Below are 17,972 nucleotides of genomic sequence, written 5' to 3'. Positions count from 1 at the left end.
CTGCCCACAGCAACCAATCACAGTTCCTCTTATTTTACCACAGCTGTGATTGGTTTATGTGGGAAGTTTACACCAGTGTATATTTCGCGCCCTTTGATAAACCTGGCCCAAGGGTCTCTCTGACTCAAGGACCAAGGTGAGATAGCCATTGACAAATGGAAGTCACAGCCTCGATAACTCATTGTGCCTGCACCATTAGTGTACAGCATGGTACCGATTATAGGCAGGACTCTGCAACGAGGCGTTGATATAGAGGAAGAGGAGCTGTGATCCAAGGACACCCCATGCCTATTTTAACAATATCCACCACTGAATAAAAGTGCTTTTTAATTAAATGAAGGCTCATGCACACACATATCGAAAGGTTTAATAAAAAAAAAAAGTTTATTAAGCATGATATTGCTGTGCAGCCATCTTTTATAAACTTGTTGAGAGTGACCGATTCACTTTTTTGGCTGTTGAAGTATGTACAGTTTATTGGTGCAATGTAATAGCATATGTGTATTTTGGGGGCGGGGGGTTGCAAACCGTAGTAGGTATATAAAATGTTTTGGCAGATGAAAGGTCCAGGAGCTTCAATATACTTTAGTTACACATGAGCCTCTCTTATAAGCAGGGAAGCGTAGCATTACTAGAGCAGCAGTGTAATACTGGAGAGCAGCACAGTGATCACACTCCAGTATTTACGTGCTGCTACAGCATCACTACACACCTTACCGATAGGTCCCTCACACAGCTGAGTAAACAATGGCTTCAGCTCAGACAGGCAGGCTAGAATATTTAGTGTGAAACTAGACTTTGCTGTGCATTATACCTGTGTGATATTAGCCCCACTGATTGAGATAGCTTACAGATCACTGCACTGGTGATACACCTCAGTCTGATGTAACTTTTACATAGCAATTTGGCTTCATTTTAGAAAGAACCTAAGCAGGAGCAAATGGGCATTGTAAAGGGTTGTATTTTAGCTACACAAGAGGAAACCAGTTTGTTTTTTATGCAGTACAATGTGTAGTCATTGTAAAACACTAGTCATACTGCACAAAAACATAGCACACAAACATACCACCAAAGCTACAAATGTAACAAGGTTTATGATTAAGAGGGCTAACCCAGAAATACTTAAAGCATCTGGAACATCCCAGGACCTTTTATTTAAGAAATGTAATTCTTTATGCGTCACAAACAAATAGAAAAAGAAGGGTCTATCTATCCATGTCCTGAGATCTGAAGGGTGGCTCATCTCTGGCATGAAGAGGCAGCTCAGAATGGTCTGTATCTCCTTGTTTCTACAAACCATGATGTGCTGCTACCTCAGTCTAGAGAATTTTTTCCCGACAACAGATCTTCTAGCGCACCATAATCCTGTAAAACAAAATTAAAAAAAGATCAGCTTGAACACTAAAGTCACTTGGGTCTGTAGGGTTATCTTGGTGTTCAGTGTCAGGTTTCATCATGCTGTCCATCATACACTGGAAAAAAAAAAAAGTGCCATATGTGATGCAATTTTGTCCAGTATTTTAGATAGAAAGTGTAAATGCGACGGCCAAGGGATTTCTCCAACACAAATGTGAACATTGAATCCAAACAAACAAAACAGACACTAAAGTTGTCAACCAGTAATCAGTTCCTAAAATTATTATAGACTCTCATAGGAAATATAATTTGCCCGGCAAAATAATCAGGCAGTGAATCAGACCATATGGGCGAGACAAGAACTTAACAAGTATAAGCATATGGTCAGCTTCACACTCGTTCATTATGGGTACTTTTTTTTTTTTTTCCTCCTGCTCTAACCATGTTTTGGGTGACTTACAGCTGTCATCATACTTCCAGTTAGGCCGGGACCTGCATGCGTATTACACATGTATTATACTTGCGGTAATGTGTCCTAAGGCCTGTTTCATGCATCTGTGATCTGAATGTGGCAGAAAAAAAAACACACCCTTTTCTTCACCAATAGCTGTGCAATGTTTCCATTAATCCTGGCATCATGTGGCTATTGGTGAAGAAGTGAAGTCTACATTTTAACCACATTTGGCTCGCAAATGTGGGAGCACAGCCTAAAGGAGATTTTGCAGCATCTGCATTGGATGGAAGGCTGGAGTACAACACACACTGTCTAACATACCCCATCAACGTTCAGCCACTTCACGTACTAGTGATGAGCGAACATGCCGAACGTTCGGGTTTGTAAGAACCTAAATGGCCAGCATTTAACTCCGGCTGCCTGGAGAAGATGGATGCAGCCCTAGCGCTGCCAGGAAAACATGGCTATAGCCTAAGGAAGTATCCATATTTTCAAGGACTCCCTAGGGTGTCATCCATGTTCTGCAGGCAGCGGGAGTCAAATGCAGAGCATTCACATTCGGACAAACAGAAACGTTCGTAAGGTTCACTCAATTATTTGACACACATAAAAATATCAGTCCCTAAAACAGCTAGTCAATAAAAGCAGGGCAAAAAAAAAAAAACATTCCCATTCAATCCTCTTTGTGATTTGTGTAACAAGTTTCGTCCCACTGAAAAAACATGGTCTTTTTTGAATATATAGAAAAAACCCACCCCCAAAAGTTGTATAGTTCTCATCAGGCCTCCAGTAACAACTATTTTTTAAACTTGTTTCAACCATTTGTGTGAACATAGCCCAGCGCTGCGTTTTGAGTGGACTCAATAAAAACAAATCTACACTGGAGATCTATTAGCTCAAACCTTTTCTGCTACATGTGGTTCATGGTGTGTTCTCAGACACTACCACTTAGCATACCATCTGCTCAATGAATTATAACAAAGGAAAAGATCCTGTGTGTTACGTTATTATATAAAAGATTGAATACACTTCTTTCCAGTCAATAAAACTAGAAAAAGCAAGCACATCCGAGCTAATTCATCCACTATCCACTAACAATCGCTTGTTTTTTGGTCTTTAATAAGAACATATCCAAACAATTGAACTGCTCTGCAAACACCTCCTGGAAGTCAGCATGGATTTGCTATGTGGTTTTTGGTGCAGATTTTGATGCAGGATTGTTTTGAAAAATCCACCATTCCCCATTTTTTGGAAACCACATTAAACGGAGTCTGTCAGCTGCAATTCACGTACCAAATTTGTGACACTGTTAGATAGCGGTTAGGACAAGAAGATACATGGTACCTCTTCATATATCCATCTGTGTTCCCATTATATAGAAAATGGCTTCTATTCTCCAGTGCAAAGTGCCAAAGAGGTTCTTTCAGGCTCCTAAAGTGCAGACAAGTAATGTTGAACAAACCTTTCAAGGAGAAGTCCAGCTGAAATGTTTTATTAAAGTATTGTATTACCCCCAAAAAGTTATACAAATCCCCAATATACACTTATTACGGGAAATGCTTCTAAAGTGCTTTTTCCCTGCACTTACTACTGCATCAAGGCTTCACTTCCTAGATAACATGGTGATGTCACGCCCCGACTCCCAGAGCTGTGTGGGCTGTGGCTGCTGAAGAGGATGATGGCAGGGGGACACTGAGGGACACTGAGCATCCCTCTGCCATCATCCGCCACAGCCCGCACAGCTCTGGGAGTCGGGGCGTTTTATCCAGGAAGTGAAGCCTTGATGCAGTAGTAAGTGCAGGGAAAAAGCACTTAAAAAGCATTTCCCATAATAAGTGTATATTGGGGATTTATATAACTTTTGGGGGGCAATATAATAAAATTTTTTACCAGATTTCTCCTTTCAAAATGTTCGAGTTTGGCAATTTTATTTACATGTGAAGGCTCAGTGTTTGATTCCCTGCAGCTGTAGGTGTTTGGGCTGCCAGGAAAGCATGGATACACCTACAGGCTACATCAATGTTTTCCAGGACTCCCTAAGGCGGCATCCAACCTCTGCAGCCACACGGAATCAAGTGCTGAGCATTTGCCAACTTTATCCAAACTCAAACACTACAGACACTACAGACACGCTGTAACAACTTCTTAGTTCCCCTCCCATACCTGACCCTGATTGGAACTCTGTCAACCAAACAGAAATATTGATGGGAGGGGGAGCGAGGAGGCATTCCAGCTTTCTGCATTTCAGGGACTTGGAAAAGTCTGACTCTCTGCAGCAGAGAATAGTAATGTAAGTATTGTATTTATTCTTCTATTTAACTGCATCCAGTGTTAAGTTAAAACAGAAAAGAAGAATATATAATCATATAACCTTGCTTTGTATAATTCCTGGATGATTTAAGGGGTATTTCAACCCAACACCTAAATTTAACCTATGTGTTATTAGTTTATTTCCCCTATTCTGCTAGCCAGGAGGTGGCGATAGATCTAGGTTTTCATTATTACCATGACAGTCCAACAGCTTCTTTTGCTATAATGTAACTTACAAGCAGAGTTTAAACATTAATAATATTCTTTATGTAACCAGAAGATTGCCACTTTCCTTAAAGGTCAGTTAAAAATCCCTAGCACTTGTTTATAGGAGGTATTAGTGGATGGTTAGGATTATCAACCTAGAAGACAAAAGTTGCAGGGTTTGTGCAATTTCATCCACTGAGATATAAACAGAATAATATGTGTAAATGTATAATATCTGATGGTCCACATTCTGGGTGCTGAGAATCTGTAAGATATCAAGGTTATTACTAGATAGTTAGCATACAACTGATAAGCCCAGCTGAAAATTGTTTTATCACTCTAAGTTCTGTCTGTTGCACATAAAGCAGCAGATTCTATCGCTATTTTCAGGCCTCCTTCACATACACTATTGAGCCATGTTCACACAGGAAAAAAAAGTGGTTTCACCTAGGGGGAAAAAAAAAACAACCTTATTGCTAAGTTCAATGAGATGTGGTATTGTGCAGGGACAGAAGTAACTTGATACTTTTCTGTGTGCTCCCACTCTAATCAATGGGACAGGACCCTACCACACCAACTGCGCCAAGGTTTTTTGAAGAACCAAACTTGGTAAGGTAAGGCTCGGTTTACATCCAGGTCCATAAGAAGCCTCCATTTATAAATCCATCCTTGACTGGAAAAAGTGATGTACGTAGTCCTGTTCCTCCCTAAAGCACTCCCCAAAGAACTTGCAGGGACCAGGGATCCACCTGCCTGTCCATGAATATTCATCTGGCGATGATTAGCAGCTGGAAAGATGTCACTACTGGTTAGACGGCAGCAGGCAGGTGGGTTGGTGTATCAGGGCTGTAGTCCTGCCCCCAGTGCACCAAACCACCTAATTTACAAGTCAATAAAACAGAGGCTTTTGGGAGAACGGCACCAAGGATGAAGGTAAGAAAACTATCTTCTTCAGCGTCCCTGGCCCTATACCAGTAGGTTAGTTAGATAACGATTATTATTTGTTGCTGTCATTATCAATGGACGGACGCCTTTAGCCATTTAATGACAGCCCGTTCCCATAATGGGAACATAGCGCCTAAAGAAGAGAAAAAGTGTCTTGTAGAAGAAAAGAAACATTTACCTTGCCTGGCAATGTTCTATAGCACACATGTCAAACTCAGGCCCTCCAGCTGTTAATAAAACTACAAGTCGCATCGTGCCTGGACAGTCAAAGCTAAAGCTTTGGGTGCCCAGACATGATGGGATTTGTAGTTTTGCAACAGCTGGAGGGCCTGAGTTTGACATCCCTGTTCTATAGTGAAAACCCTTCAATGCCGGATTTATAAAACTACACATTGTTATAAAGCATCTGATGAGCCTTTTAAATAACCGAGAATTTTTATCAAATCAAATTTGGTAACCAGCTGTATTACTCAGTATTGACAGGAAGAACAGGCCTGAACCTAAAGTTATTTGGCTGAATTTACTTATGTAAGTTTTTGGGTTGTGTATTTGTTAAACCTGTTTGTTACCCAGTACCATGGTAGGGCTGTGTTTAACTATAGTGTACAAGACCTGTGTGAGATACACAAATGACACATTCATTGTAAGATATACTTTTTTTTAACTACATGAGACTATGCATACCATTCAGACTCCTGAGAGTAGGTGGCCAATGTGAATAGAAATCTGCTATTGGCAACTAACCCTTTAGGTTGTTTCTGGCAGTGTATAGAAGATTTTATTGGTAGGACACTGAAATAACATGCATGAAGTGATTTACTGGAGTCATCCGCTTCCTAAGTTCTACAGTATTTGTCCAAGCATATTAATGTTAGACAGACTCAAGCGAAAGAGAAGGTCAGATAAATGTCATTATATGATGGCTGCACGGCTAAAGACAACCTGTCAGCTCTCCTGACATATTTGCATTGCCATAAAATAACTATTGGGGACATTTTTTCCCCAGAACTCTTTATCTGTTATTCTTCCTAAAATCGTGTAAATACATTGACAACTTGGACGTCCCTGTCCACTTTCACGCTGTCCAGTCAGTCTGTCCAGGACATATCTTACCTATAACGAGGATAACAATGGTCCAGCTCTCTAAGCCACTATATTCACCAAGTGCCAGTACCATCCCATCTTGAGTCTTTCTTCACAGTTTTTGCACGGCTTTATTTTGCCCTGAAAGAACACCATGAAAAACTCCACTTTTTGTCCATCATGATGCTGTTTTTTTAACCAGAGTAGCTTTTATTAGTGCTTGTGTTTTTTGCATCGTATGTCATGTGATACTGGAGTTGCTAAAGAATATGAGCAAAAAATTTACATGTGGAGATGATGGGAGATCTACAAAGGGAAAGCCACCACAAACTGGGAGAACACCATAGCTATAGCATGCCGTGTTTTTAAAAAATGCCACTAAAAAAGGGGAAAGAATGAGACAATAAAAAAAAAAAAAAAGAAGCATATTAAATACAGTATCTTATATTCATCGACTCACCTGGATGCAGTTTTTTGTTTGTTTTTTTTATCCTCCCGACATGGCGTTTTTCTAGAAGAATGCAGTGTGTGAAACTACCCCAAATCAGATCAATGTACACAATGATGGTGAGCAGTATCAGACTTTATTCTCAGGCTCAAATTTAAAGGGAATGTGTCATCAGAAAATAACATTGTTTAAATTATGTTTTTAGGTAAACATTTTTTAAAGACTTTTTGGTGACTTTTTTCAAATTTTCCATTTTTCTATCTTTATTATGAAATAATCCTGAGATCTTTCTGTTTTCATTCTCACCACTGGGGCTAAAACTGAGCTGAGACTTACTGTTCTTTTTGTAGTAATAAGAGGAAGCTGCTGTAAAGTGATATGTACAGCACTGCAGCAATATGTGACACCAGTAGATTGATAGCATTAGTACAAGACAATAGCAGCTCCCTGTGGAATGACCTCTTCAAAGGTCACAGTGTATGCTCAGTGATGTTTTTATTCATCTCAAGGGGACAGAGTCTGTCTATTGTCGTCTATGTCCATGAGTTATGCTGTAAAGCATGAGATTAAATGCTGTTAGGAACAGCACAGGCAATATGGCTGCCCCCATAACAATGTACAAAAAGGGAGATAAAAATATTACTGTCAGAAAATAGAAACAGACTGGATTAAAAGAACATGTTTTCATACCTGACTCTAACCAGTAAAATAAAATTTAGGTGACACATTCCCTTTAAGAAATTGGAAATTAGGCTTTTTTTTTAAATAAATTTATCGATTCTAGGTTTCATAGCTTGAGGCCTTTTTTATAGCTGTTTAAAAAAAGCCTAATTTACCCAAATTGGTTAAAATAAAATAGTCCTTTTTTTATTAAGGGTTTTACTGTTGTTTAACATATTTTTTATTTCACACATTAATCCCACCACACATAAAATACACCAAAAATGCTGAACATGCAAATTATTTACCAGTCATTGAAATAAAGTGATTTTTTTTTATCCCTTGTGAGTGCACTTACAATCGATTTTTCATGGACAACAAAGGGGCACATAAGAAAATCTGTCAAACCTTTCGTGAAAGCGCTGCTTTACAGCAAAATTATTTTTTACTGCGTGTGAATATAGTCTGAATCCAACTTTTATTCCCATTCAATCAACAGATCATCAATGGTGGATTTCTTTTTATTTCCCTTTAGTTACACACCACTGTCCAGCTTTTGATCACCTTATATGCTATGTATAAGCACTATGTAATTGTGTGCTTTAAATATAACAATTTATACCATTTCTGACTGTTCTGAGTTGGCCACTTTTTAGATTTCTTTTTAAAGCTTTGTTTTTTTCGTGCTGTATTTGTTATATTGCAGAACTGCAGGTGAGAAAAATGGAACCCATTGCCTTCTATGGTCTGAAAACAGCACCCATGCAAATCTGCTGCAACATGATTTGCCTTTATATTAAAAAAAAAATAATTAAATAAAAAAATTATATAAATTCTACTTCAATTAAAAAGACACTGCAGATGTGTAACACGTGTGAACGATGCCTTAGAGTCCCACAGATGTCACACTACAGGCGTGAGAAATAAAGAAGAAACTTACTGTAGTGAGTACGTCACAGTGACATCAGCTCCGGCTCTGTAACAACATTGGTATAGTGTGGTTAGTTAGGGACTTCAGTATACGCAATTTCAACAGAACACGCAATTTCCAAAACACTAACCATGAATTCTTTATCCTCAGTGAGAACTGTGCTTATGTGGATAAGGACTGAGTTCACATCCAGGGGTTACCATTAACCCTTGAGAGGTCATCCCACCTTCCCATCCCCATCCCCATCCCTGCATCATATCCAGGCTTTAAATACACTGTGGACATTACAGAGTTCCTATGATTTATAGTAATACGTTACCACAAACCCCTATCTCACCAGGGGGTACTCAGCCTTTTCTAGTTGTTTTTACTTTTCTGTGGTTTTTGTGGCAGCTCGGATGGATACACGGTTATAAATGTATTGCTTAACTGTTATTTTTCATCGCTATTTGTTGATTCTTTACAGTCAAATAAAAGCAAAGCTCACACTTACATAACCCTAAATCTTTTTTATTACAGTCTGTAACATAACTCCACAGATGTGCGGTACTACACACGTACAGTAATTGTTAGGCTGTCCTGCTGCCAATAACAGGAGCTGCAGTGTTTCAGATGAGCTCAAAGACAGTGCAGGACGGTGGTAACACAACTAATGGGTTTCATATGTGCAGAGGGGAGAGGCCTTATTGTGGGTGCTGGGGCAGGACTTGTCTGGAGTGACCCTTCACTTTACAAGGAAACACTGAAGGTTGTTCCCTGCGGTAGAAGCTCTGACGTTCTAGTTTTGTCTTGGACGGTGCACAAAGAAATGGCAATTCCTGGACGTATCCTCTAAGCTGATCTTATAGTGTGCCAGATAATATACCCAGTGCTGCGGCCTGCGCATTGTGTCCTGTTCCCATTTACAGTGTGGCCGCAACTGATCAGTTTGTCACATACATGTTTAGTATAAGAGCCCATAGCAAATTTTATATAATATATATACACACACTAAATATAACTTCTATCACTCGAGGACTTGCAAAAAAAAAATGAAAAAAAAAATGCAAGTTTCCAGTCAACTGGCCGGGCTCTCCACAGGTTGTGTTTATAGTATAGGTGGAGGAAACAAATTATTAAAAAACCAAAACGATAAATTCATGATCAAAAGAAGATGGAGGATGATATTTTGCTATTAAACCATCGCAATGTAACTTTTTTAAAGATAGATTTGAAAAAAATTTAAAAAAATCCCAGTACACCACATAAGCAAGGGGGCCACGGGGTATGTATGTACTACACATATATGAACACGAGAGGCCACAGGGTATGTATACACTACACATATATAGACACGAGGGGCCACGGGGTATGTATATACTACACATATATAAACACGAGGGGCCACGGGGTATGTATATACTACACATATATGAATTTGAGGGGCCACGGGGTATGTATATACTACACATATATAAACACGAGGGGCCACGGGGTATTTATATACTACACATATATGAATTTGAGGGGCCATGGGGTATGTATATACTACACATATGAACATGAGGGGCCACGGGGTATGTATATACTACACATATATGAATTTGAGGGGCCACGGGGTATGTATATACTACACATATATGAATTTGAGGGGCCACGGGGTATGTATATACTACACATATATAAACACGAGGGGCCACGGGGTATGTATATACTACACATATATGAACATGAGAGGCCACGGGGTATTTATATACTACACATATATGAATTTGAGGGGCCACAAGGTATGTATATGCTACACATATATGAACATGAGGGGCCAGAGGGGATGAAGCTACTATACACATATGAACATGAGAGGCCACGGGGTATGTATATACTACACATATATGAACATGAGGGGCCATGGGGTATGTATATACTACACATATATAAACATGAGGGGATACTACCTACACTTCCATCAGCCCCCCATCTCTGTCAGATGCAGTTACAGGATCTTTACCAACATGCATATCTGTGTCCCCCTCCACCAAAAAAAAAAAAAAAAAAAAAATCTATATCTATCATGTCCTGCCATAATACAGATAAAGTTTTTCTTTTTGAATTTCAACAATCAACTTCACCTTTGATTTTTTTTTTTATCATTTCATATAACTTTATTGTCAACAAGTTATTAAAGTAAAAAAAAAAACAAAAAACAAAAAAAAACACAATCTAAAGATAATGACAATATTGTCACGTTGTTCTGCTGAAAAATCCAGGTGTAAAAAGAAAAAAAGGGGCAAAATCCTCTATGAATAACACGGATAGTCACAGTGTTTGTCACATAATAGAGCAACAAGGTCTAAGTGACAGACAAGGGGGAAAAAAGCCTCCTGGACCCTTTGTTTGACCCTCCATAGCAGGCTGCGCCCTCCAGACCCCCACCCTACAGTAGGGGGATAAAGCCCCCCGGCAGTGCTCTCCTAATACAAAGCCCCCATAAGAGCTATCCTAGTAATACCCCCCCCCCCCAACCTATCCTCCCAATAATACGTGTCCTCCTAATATCACCCCCCGTAAGTGCTGTCAGTAATGCCCCCCATACTAGATGAGTCCTCTCACTAATACCCGTCGCCTCAGTAATGCCCCCCATACTAGATGAGTCCTCTCACTAATACCCCTGTCGCCTCAGTAATGCCCCCCATACTAGATGAGTCCTCTCACTAATACCCCTGTCGCCTCAGTAATGCCCCCCATACTAGATGAGTCCTCTCACTAATACCCCTGTCGCCTCAGTAATGCCCCCCATACTAGATGAGTCCTCTCACTAATACCCCTGTCACCTCAGTGAGGCCCCCCATATAAGACCCCCCCTCCCCCCACCAGATGAGTCCTCTTCACCAAAACAACAGCCTGAGGATCTGTGTGTACAGGAGACTCCAAAGAGGAAAGAACTTAGAATAAAGAACAAACAAACTTTAAACCAGTAAAAAAAAAAATTAAGTGAAAATAAAAAAAAAAAGCAACACACAAAATAAATTAAAAACGAAAAAAAAACAAAAAACCGCAGCAATAAAAGTGTTGCGGAAAGTGATGTGGAAGTGCCCCCTCCCCCCTCCTGCGCGCCTGCTGCCCCCGGGCGGGTGTGATGCGGGGCGGGTGTGCGGGGCTCCGGGCACCGCCGGGTCACATCACGCACCGCGCTCCTCGGAGCCCCAGCCGGCGGCGCGGCTTCTCCCCGGGTAACGGTCGCTCCCTCTCCCCGCTCTGTGCCGGGCGGAGCCGGGGGGAGGCCGCCACTACACACCGGACACCACGGGAATTTTTCCTGATTTTTTTCCTGATTTTTCAGAGCGGAGAAGACGGCTGCCGGGGAAGGGAAACTGGAATAAAAGACACAAACCGCTCCGGCGAGTTATTCCCTGGGAAAAAAAAATCCCTCCTTACCTCAGTCCAATCGAAAATGGCGCCGAAACCTAAAAAACTTCTTAAATTTCATTGTAGGGTTTTCGCGGGGGATTGTGGGTAGAAAGCGCTGAGGAGGAAAAAATAGAGAAAGAAAGAGCAGAGGGAAACAGCGGAGGGCGGAGCCGCGGGCGGGGCTTAAAGGGGGTCGGCCGGGAGGGAGGGGAATGGGAGTGTGGTACCATAGCGACCTCATCCAGGGGGCGTGGCCAGGCGGTGTAGTAGCCGCGGTGTGGGCGGGGCTGTGAGCGGTGACGTAGATGCGAGGCGCACTAGGAGTTGGTTTCCTGATGGGCCTGTGTTTCCACACAGCAGTTTTCATGCAGAGTGGGAGAGCCGTGTCCTCACATAGGCGGTGTGTGCTGCTTTTGTTATTACTACAGCAAAGCCATAACAAAGCATCAGGGCTGTGGGGTGAAAAGGCAGAATTAACTGGAGCAGAACGCACGCCGTAAAGCGTCCGTGATAGAGAACAAAGCAGGAAACCACCCAGCTCTGATACTGAGGACCCACAGCTTTACTAGGGGGGATGCCTTATAGCCTGACTGGGGAATATAGCACACACCTGTATGGGGGAGTATAGCACACACCTGTATGGGGGAGTATTGCACACACCTGTATGGGGGAGTATAGCACACACCTCTGTATGGGGGAATATAGCACACACCTGTATGGGGGAATATAGCACACACCTCTGTATGGGGTAGTATAGCACACACCTCTGTATGGGGGCGTATAGCACACACCTGTATGGGGGAGTATAGCACACACCTGTATGGGGGAGTATAGCACACACCTGTATGGGGGAGTATAGCACACACCTGTATGGGGGAATATAGCACACACCTGTATGGGGGAGTATAGCACACACCTGTATGGGGGAGTATAGCACACACCTGTATGGGGGAGTATAACACACACCTCTGTATGGGGGAGTATAGCACACACCTCTGTATGGGGGAGTATAGCACACACCTCTGTATGGGGGCGTATAGCACACACCTGTATGGGGGCGTATAGCACACACCTGTATGGGGGAGTATAGCACACACCTGTATGGGGGAGTATAGCACACACCTGGATGGGGGAGTATAGCACACACCTCTGTATGGGGAAGTATAGCACACACCTCTGTATGGGGGAATATAGCACACACCTGTATGGGGGAATATAGCACACACCTGTATGGGGGAGTATAGCACACGCCTCTGTATGGGGGAGTATAGCACACACCTCTGTATGGGGGAATATAGAGCACACACCTCTGTATGGGGGAATATAGAGCACACACCTCTGTATGGGGGAATATAGCACACACCTCTGTATGGGGGAGTATAGAACACACCTCTGTATGGGAGAGTATAGCACACACCTCTGTATGGGGGAATATAGCACACACCTCTGTATGGGGGAATATAGCACACACCTCTGTATGGTGGAATATAGCACACACCTCTGTATGGTGGAATATAGCACACACCTCTGTATGGGGGAATATAGCACACACCTCTGTATGGGGAAGTATAGCACACACCTCTGTATGGGGGAATATAGCACACACCTGTATGGGGGAATATAGCACACACCTGTATGGGGGAATATAGCACACACCTGTATGGGGGAATATAGCACACACGTCTGTATGGGGAATATAACACACACCTCTGTATGGGGGAGTATAGCACACACCTCTGTATGGGGGAGTATAGCACACACCTGTATGGGGGAGTATAGCACACACCTGTATGGGGGAGTATAGCACACACCTGTATGGGGGAGTATAGCACACACCTGTATGGGGGAATATAGCACACACCTGTATGGGGGAGTATAGCACACACCTGTATGGGGGAGTATAACACACACCTCTGTATGGGGGAGTATAGCACACACCTCTGTATGGGGGCGTATAGCACACACCTGTATGGGGGCGTATAGCACACACCTGTATGGGGGAGTATAGCACACACCTGTATGGGGGAGTATAGCACACACCTGGATGGGGGAGTATAGCACACACCTCTGTATGGGGGAGTATAGCACACACTTCTGTATGGGGGAATATAGCACACACCTGTATGGGGGAATATAGCACACACCTGTATGGGGGAATATAGCACACACCTGTATGGGGGAATATAGCACACGCCTCTGTATGGGGGAGTATAGCACACACCTCTGTATGGGGGAGTATAGCACACACCTGTATGGGGGAGTATAGCACACACCTGTATGGGGGAGTATAGCACACACCTGTATGGGGGAGTATAGCACACACCTGTATGGGGGAATATAGCACACACCTGTATGGGGGAGTATAGCACACACCTGTATGGGGGAGTATAACACACACCTCTGTATGGGGGAGTATAGCACACACCTCTGTATGGGGGAGTATAGCACACACCTGTATGGGGGCGTATAGCACACACCTGTATGGGGGAGTATAGCACACACCTGTATGGGGGAGTATAGCACACACCTGGATGGGGGAGTATAGCACACACCTGGATGGGGGAGTATAGCACACACCTCTGTATGGGGGAGTATAGCACACACTTCTGTATGGGGGAATATAGCACACACCTGTATGGGGGAATATAGCACACACCTGTATGGGGGAGTATAGCACACGCCTCTGTATGGGGGAGTATAGCACACACCTCTGTATGGGGGAATATAGAGCACACACCTCTGTATGGGGAATATAGAGCACACACCTCTGTATGGGGGAATATAGCACACACCTCTGTATGGGGGAGTATAGAACACACCTCTGTATGGGAGGAGTATAGCACACACCTCTGTAGGGGGGAATATAGCACACACCTCTGTATGGGGGAATATAGCACACACCTCTGTATGGTGGAATATAGCACCACACCTCTGTATGGTGAATATAGCACACACCTCTGTATGGTGGAATATAGCACATCACCTCTGTATGGGGAATATAGCACACACCTCTGTATGGGGAAGTATAGCACACACCTCTGTATGGGGGAATATAGCACACACCTGTATGGGGGAATATAGCACACACCTGTATGGGGGAATATAGCACACACCTGTATGGGGGAATATAGCACACACCTGTATGGGGGAATATAGCACACGCCTCTGTATGGGGGAGTATAGCACACACCTCTGTATGGGGGAATATAGCACACACCTCTGTATGGGGGAGTATAGCACACCTCTGTATGGGAGAGTATAACACACACCTCTGTATGGGGGAGTATAGCACACACCTCTGTATGGGGGCGTATAGCACACACCTGTATGGGGGAGTATAGCACACACCTGTATGGGGGAGTATAGCACACACCTGTATGGGGGAGTATAGCACACACCTGTATGGGGGAGTATAGCACACACCTCTGTATGGGGGAGTATAGCACACACTTCTGTATGGGGGAATATAGCACACACCTGTATGGGGGAATATAGCACACACCTGTATGGGGGAGTATAGCACACGCCTCTGTATGGGGGAGTATAGCACACACCTCTGTATGGGGGAATATAGAGCACACACCTCTGTATGGGGGAATATAGAGCACACACCTCTGTATGGGGGAATATAGCACACACCTCTGTATGGGGGAGTATAGAACACACCTCTGTATGGGGGAGTATAGCACACACCTCTGTATGGGGGAATATAGCACACACCTCTGTATGGGGGAATATAGCACACACCTCTGTATGGTGGAATATAGCACACACCTCTGTATGGGGGAATATAGCACACACCTCTGTATGGGGAAGTATAGCACACACCTCTGTATGGGGGAATATAGCACACACCTGTATGGGGGAATATAGCACACACCTGTATGGGGGAATATAGCACACACCTGTATGGGGGAATATAGCACACACCTGTATGGGGGAATATAGCACACACCTGTATGGGGGAATATAGCACACGCCTCTGTATGGGGGAGTATAGCACACACCTCTGTATGGGGGAATATAGCACACACCTCTGTATGGGGGAGTATAGCACACCTCTGTATGGGGGAGTATAGAACACACCTCTGTATGGGGGAGTATAGCACACACCTGTATGGGGGAATATAGCACACACCTCTGTATGGGGGAATATAGCACACACCTCTGTATGGGGGAATATAGCACACACCTGTATGGGGGAATATAGCACACACCTCTGTATGGGGGAATATAGCACACACCTCTGTATGGGGGAGTATAGCACACACCTCTGTATGGGGGAATATAGCACACACCTCTGTATGGGGGAGTATAGCACACACCTGTATGGGGGAATATAGCACACACCTCTGTATGGGGGCGTATAGCACACACCTCTGTATGGGGGAATATAGCACACAAGTCTGAATGGGGGAATACAGCACACACGTCTGAATGGGGAATATAACACACACCTCTGTATGGGGAATATAGCACACACCTGTATGGGGGAATATAGCACACACCTGTATGGGGGAATATAGCACACACCTGTATGGGGGAATATAGCACACACCTGTATGGGGGAATATAGCACACACCTGTATTGGGGAATATAGCACACACCTCTGTATGGGGGAGTATAGCACACACCTCTGTATGGGGGAATATAGCACACACCTCTGTATGGGGAATACAACACACACCTCTGTATGGGGGAGTATAGCACACACCTCTATATGGGGGAGTATAGCACACACCTGTATGGGGGAATATAGCACACACCTGTATGGGGGAGTATAGAACACACCTCTGTATGGGGGAATATAGCACACACTTCTGTATGGGGGAATATAGCACACAAGTCTGAATGGGGGAATACAGCACACACGTCTGAATGGGGAATATAACACACACCTCTGTATGGGGAATATAGCACACACCTGTATGGGGGAATATAGCACACACCTGTATGGGGGAATATAGCACACACCTGTATGGGGGAATATAGCACACACCTGTATGGGGGAATATAGCACACACCTGTATGGGGGAATATAGCACACACCTCTGTATGGGGGAGTATAGCACACACCTCTGTATGGGGGAATATAGCACACACCTCTGTATGGGGAATACAACACACACCTCTGTATGGGGGAGTATAGCACACACCTCTATATGGGGGAGTATAGCACACACCTGTATGGGGGAATATAGCACACACCTGTATGGGGGAGTATAGAACACACCTCTGTATGGGGGAATATAGCACACACTTCTGTATGGGGGAATATAGCACACACCTCTGTATGGGGGAATATAGCACACACCTCTGTATGGGGGAATATAGCACACACCTCTGTATGGGGGCGTATAGCACACACCTCTGTATGGGGGCGTATAGCACACACCTCTGTATGGGGGCGTATAGCACACACCTCTGTATGGGGGCGTATAGCACACACCTCTGTATGGGGGAGTATAGCACACACCTGTTTGGGGGAATTTAGCACACACCTCTGTATGGGGGAATATAGCACACACCTGTATGGGGTAGTATAGAACATACCTCTGTATGGGGGAATATAGCAGTTTGGGTGGGGTTTTGAAACTCAGTTCCATTGAAGTAAATGGAGCTTAAAGAGGATGTACCACCAGGTACATCCTCTTTAACCTGAAGCCACGGATCGTACGGCGCCGGCACGGGAAAGCCAATGCCGCGGTACATTTTCCGGACCAAGGCCCGATTAACCATGCAGGGCGCCGTTCTATGCACCGGAATCGGCCGGTGCTCAAGCATTGGAGGTAGGCCGGGCCGCCCCCAGTGGGAGGGTATTTCCTCCCCTGTATGACGCGGCTCCGTTATAATGAATGGAGCCGCGTCATACAGGGGAGGGAATACCCTCCCACTGGGGGCGGCCCGGCCGGCCTCCAGTGCTTGAGCACCGTCCGGATCCCGTGCATAGAACGGCGCCGTGTACGGGAACCGGGCCTCAGTCCGGAAAACAGACCGCGGCACCGGCTTCCCCATGCCGGCGCCGTTCGATCAGTGCTTTCAAGTTAAAGAGTATGTACCTGGTGGTACATCCTCTTTAATTGCAAACCGCACCTGAACTGGAGACAACAGTAGGGGAAAAATGGCCATGTTTTTGTAGCGCTGGATTAAGTTATGTTTAACAGGTTTTATTTCCAGGTTTGAACCAAAG

At 43.9% G+C, this 17,972-nt stretch overlaps 1 long non-coding RNA gene across 3 annotated transcripts; it reads right to left on the bottom strand.

Annotated features, from left to right (window-relative positions):
- Window positions 1-1,034: 1,034 nt before the first annotated feature.
- On the bottom strand, window positions 1,035-11,995 carry LOC138765911 (uncharacterized). 3 transcript variants are annotated; one of them, XR_011358650.1, is made up of 3 exons: window positions 11,809-11,995; window positions 8,404-8,439; window positions 1,035-1,365 (listed from the first exon to the last, which is right to left on the bottom strand). It is a non-coding gene; the product is annotated as an uncharacterized lncRNA (long non-coding RNA). The 3 variants fall into 3 exon arrangements; XR_011358648.1 differs by lacking the exon at window positions 1,035-1,365 and adding an exon at window positions 6,367-6,496; XR_011358649.1 differs by lacking the exon at window positions 1,035-1,365 and adding an exon at window positions 6,815-6,866.
- Window positions 11,996-17,972: the final 5,977 nt, after the last annotated feature.

The sequence above is a fragment of the Dendropsophus ebraccatus genome, chromosome 10, assembly GCF_027789765.1.
Source record: "Dendropsophus ebraccatus isolate aDenEbr1 chromosome 10, aDenEbr1.pat, whole genome shotgun sequence".
NCBI classification, from domain to species: Eukaryota; Metazoa; Chordata; class Amphibia; order Anura; family Hylidae; genus Dendropsophus; species Dendropsophus ebraccatus.
The sequence above is the reverse complement of the archived record's forward strand: the minus strand, read 5'-3'. Positions and strand labels throughout refer to the sequence as shown.